The 5,000-nt window shown below is 45.2% G+C and overlaps 1 non-coding gene across 1 annotated transcript; it reads right to left on the bottom strand.

Moving 5' to 3' along the window:
- Positions 1 to 4,245: 4,245 nt before the first annotated feature.
- LOC128249726 (U6 spliceosomal RNA) lies at positions 4,246 to 4,352 on the bottom strand. Its single transcript, XR_008265837.1, has one exon. It is a non-coding gene; the product is annotated as a U6 spliceosomal RNA (small nuclear RNA).
- Between the last annotated feature and the right edge of the window lie 648 nt (positions 4,353 to 5,000).

The following is a 5,000-nucleotide window of genomic DNA, read 5'->3' as shown; positions in this document are numbered from 1 at the left end:
ACCCCCACCATCACCACCACTGCCAGCACCACCAGCACCAGCACCAACACAACCACCATACCACCGCCATCACCACCATCATCATTATCACCACCATCACCACTATACCACACCATCACCACCACACCACTGCCACCACCACCGCCACCACCACTACCAGCACCATCTCTACTACCATTACCATTACTACAACCACCACAACCACCACCGTCACGTCTACTACCACCATCACTATCACCCCAACACCAACACCACCATCATCACCACCACCACCACCAACACAACCACCATACCACTGCCATCACCACCATCACCACCATACCACACCATCATCACCACCCCCACCAACACCAACACCACACCACAATCACCACCACACCAGCGCTACCACCACTACCATCTCTACTACCATTACCATTACTACAAACACCACAACCACCACCATCACGTCTACTACCACCATGACTATCACCCCAACACCGCCACCACCACCACCACCACCACCACCTTCACTACCACCAACACCATCATCACCACCAGTGCCACAGTACAACTACCACTACTACCACAACTACTACTACCGTCACCAACATTCCGATTACCATTAAAGCAACTAATGCCATCAGAGTAGCTAAAGGAACCATAGTCACACCTCTACCGAGATTAAAAACCGTCAACGCCGACGCCGCGACCACCACCACCACCAACAACAACAACAACAACACTATCGTCACTACTACCACCATCGTCAACAGTACCAGTACTCCCACCATGACGTCACCTACCACACCATCAGAGCCACAACCACCACAGCTATCACTAATACCACCACCATGCCGACCACCACCATGAGGACCACAACCATGACGACCACCACCATGCCGACCACCACCATGAGGACCACCACCATGTCGACCATCACCATGACGACCACCACCATGCCGACACACCACCATGACGACCACCACCACCAAGACAACTACAATATCCTCCACAGCATTTCCACAACCACAAAAACACAAAGAGTAGTAGTAGTAGTAGTAGTAGTAGTAGTAGTAGTAGTAGTAGTAGTAGTAGTAGCTTCTTTATCTCTCCAATGAACCGAAACCAATCACTGACACCCGACTGCCGTCCACAAACCACCCGGATCATATCATAATGCCAAATCGAACCAGACAAGACGGAATGAGGAAACATTGGTGATGGATCTAACAAAAAACATATTTATCGTGTCTCCACCCACCCACCTAGTTGCACCCGACTGCCACCCCTCCCGACACGTGATGGTCACTCACCATCTCTCTCATACCACAGCCACCGCTCTCGACTCGTGATGGCCACCGACCCCATTGTCCACTTCTTCCACCCCTTTCCATGTCAATCAGTTATCTATTTGCTACCCCATTTCGATACCTGGTAGTCAGTTATCCACTTACACCCGTCTACCACCCCATACCTCGACCCGTGATGGTCAGCTGCCTGATGATGATTTACCCAGGGGTACTTCTCTGCTGCTCCTCTCGAGGCTTGATGGTCAGCTATTCACAAGCAAGCGTCTACTACCTGTCTTGATACTGGTGGTGACCTACCCGTAGACTTCTCCTCTCGACGCCTGATGGTCAGCCAGCCACTTTATAACCGTTTACCATCCCTTTTGATACCTGATGGTCACCTACTCACCGGGTACTCTGACACCATCTCGACGCCTGATGGTTAACCACCCAATTATACCCGTCTACCACTTCAATCGATGCCTGCTTGAAACCTACCCTTAAGCACTTTTCTGCCACCCCTTTCGATGCCTAATGGTCACCCACTCATTTTTACTCCAATATTATACTTCTCGGAGCCTGATGCTCACCCATCCACCCATACACACGTACCCCTCTACCACCGTTCTCATCCAACCACTTGTACCCATCTACCAACCCCACTCGGCGCCCGATGCTCATTCGCTCATTCACATGTACCCACCACCCGTTTCGCTCTTATTTCGTTGTTCCTGTTTTTATCTGTTTGTTTTTTTCCTTTCGTTGTCTTTGTTGTTTTGTGTAGAGCGGTGGTGGGGTGATGTAGGTTGTTAAAATAGGTGGTGCTGCGGGGGCAGGGAAATGAGCTATCGCCTTTAATAAAGTTTTTTTTAGATTTCTTTTTTCAAATTGCATTTGTTTAATGTTATTCTTCGTTTTTTTTTTTTTCGCTTTATTGTTTATATTTTGTTACTGTTTTAAATATTGTGTTGAATCAGATAAGCTTTTAATCTTTTAAATGATAAACAGAAATAAAATAAAAAAGTAAAATAAAATAAAACAAATAATGAAAGACAACGCTGTCAAAGACTATACGCATCACGCATACACACACACATAAATGTATATCACACATATACATATATCTACACACACACACACACACAAACATTAGATTTAAGACATCAAATACGACTCACATACACATACACACACATCAACTAACAGCGCATACACACACGTATTTCTCACATGCATTATATACACAGGGCACACATATGCTCATACACACACCACAATTATAAAGATATCAAATGCTCCATAGACACACACACACACACACAAATACAGATGCACACACGCATCAAAAACTGCAAACACGTACATATTTCACACAAACGCACGTCATACACACACACACACCCGCATGCACACACACACACACGTACACATACACACAGGCGTACACTTACATACATACCTTCCACACATTTCAGACACATCAAGCACTCCATATACATACACCGCACACTTGACACATACATGAATACTCACACGCACACGCACACACACACACACACACACACAGATACACACACATTCATCACTCTCCCCGACACGCTCACACACTAGCTCCATTTATACAACACTCAAACACACACGCACACACACACAGAAACATACACAAACACACACATACGCACACACACACGCACACACAAACAGAAACACACGCATGCACGCACACGCAGAGAAAGACACACATGCACACACACACACACACACAGAGTAACATCTATGAACACACACACACGCGTGCACAGATGCACGCGCACACACGTATAAGTATGTACACACACACACACACACACACACACACACACACAAACACACGCATGCACGTACACGCGGAGAAAGACACACATGCACACACATGCAAAGAAACACACGTATGCACGCATACACAGAGAAGCACACGCATGCACGCGCACACACATGTTCGCGCACACATGTACAAACATTTACACACACACACATATACACACACACATACATGCTAACAGACAACACACAGCACTTCACATCACCACCACACATATCTATATATCTATGTATTTATACGTAAGTACAATATGTAAAGGTTGCGAAGGCGCATGGCACCATGGTTAAGGTATTAAGCCCACGATTACAAAGTCACGGTTTCGATCCTCTTGACCAGGCGGCACGTTGTGTCCTTGATCAAGGCACTTCATTTCACATTACTCCAGTCTACAGAGTACCAGTATGCTTAAATTAGTATCAGCCCATTGCCGGTACAGCCCTCTCTTCTCTGGCACTTGCTCTATCTCTTCAATTGCCGCCGAAGTCGACTTTACTTTTCTTCCTTTCGAGGTCGATAAAATAAATAACATAATCGACTTACTCTTCTCCCGAAATTGCTGGCCTTGTGCCAAGATTTGAAATCGCCGCCTTACATATTCTTTTTATATTACTTAACAACACCACGGCGATGTGTAAGGTAAGTAGCTTGTTAATGATAAATCCAAGCAGGTGTTGATCACTTTCGAATTAATAATCTCCCACAGAAACGTGAAATAATAGACGTATTCTTTTTTTTATTTTGCTTGTTTCAGTCAGTTGACTGCGGCCATGCTGGAGCAACGCCTTTAGTTGACTTATTCATTGTAAACCTAGTACTTATTCTATCGGTCTCTTTCGCCAAACAGCTGTGCTTCGGGGACGTGAACACACCAACGTCGGTTGTCAAGTGATGGTGGTGGGGGGACAAACACAGACACAAATATATACATATATATATATATATGTATGACGGGCTTCTTTCAGTTCACGTCTACCAAATCCGCTCACAAGGCTTTGGTCGGCCCGAGGTTATAGTAGAAGACACTTGTCCAAGGTGCCATGCAGTAGGACTGAACCCAGAACCATGTGGTTGGGAAGCAAGCTTCTTACCACACAGCCACACCTGCGCCCATTACAAAATATGGAACGCTTCAAGAATTTGCGTTTCATCCTTGCGCAGGTGCCATACTAATCTCCTCTGTATCGCTCCAATTCTAGAATATGTACTGCCGCAGCTAGTACAGTTACATTTTTTATCGCATACGAAAGACTGCTCGGGTGTCAGATTCGACTGTGTCCAAATTTTGTTGCAATGGCGTCTAATTTTGAAACACAGTTTACTCTTTTTCCTCTTTGTTTCAGTCTCTGGTCTGCAGATAGGTCTGAAGATTGCTTTATGGCACGACAGAGGTTCAGACGACCAGAAACCAAATTCTCTTCAATTGTATATGAGTTTACCTTCTCCTAGAAGGCAGTTCTAAAGAGAACTAGGGGGTCCTTCGCCCCCAATTGCTTCACTTGCTATTTGATCCATAACTGGGCCCGTAACAGATGCTACTACCCTGGATCAGAATTGACTTAGGAACAATAGTGTCTAAGGGGTGGTTCCACACTCCTCAAGACCTTGGAATTCCTGTACCAAAGCCCTCACTACCGGATGCTGCTTAAAGTCATAACCAGGATATACATACATACATACATACATACATACATACATACATACATACATGCCGCTAGCAACAGGGATGCGAGCGTACAGGACTGTCTTAAGCGTATTTTTAAATAGTTTTCTCTAGAAGCACGCTGGTCAAACCTTAGTTAACTGGATAACTCATTAACTGATAATCCATTTTTCTCTGTTCTAAAAAACAGAGACATCTTTTATTCATC

The sequence above is a fragment of the Octopus bimaculoides genome, chromosome 16 (genome assembly GCF_046866305.1).
Source record: "Octopus bimaculoides isolate indiv1 chromosome 16, ASM4686630v1, whole genome shotgun sequence".
NCBI lineage: Eukaryota > Metazoa > Mollusca > Cephalopoda > Octopoda > Octopodidae > Octopus > Octopus bimaculoides.
The sequence above is the reverse complement of the archived record's forward strand: the minus strand, read 5'-3'. Positions and strand labels throughout refer to the sequence as shown.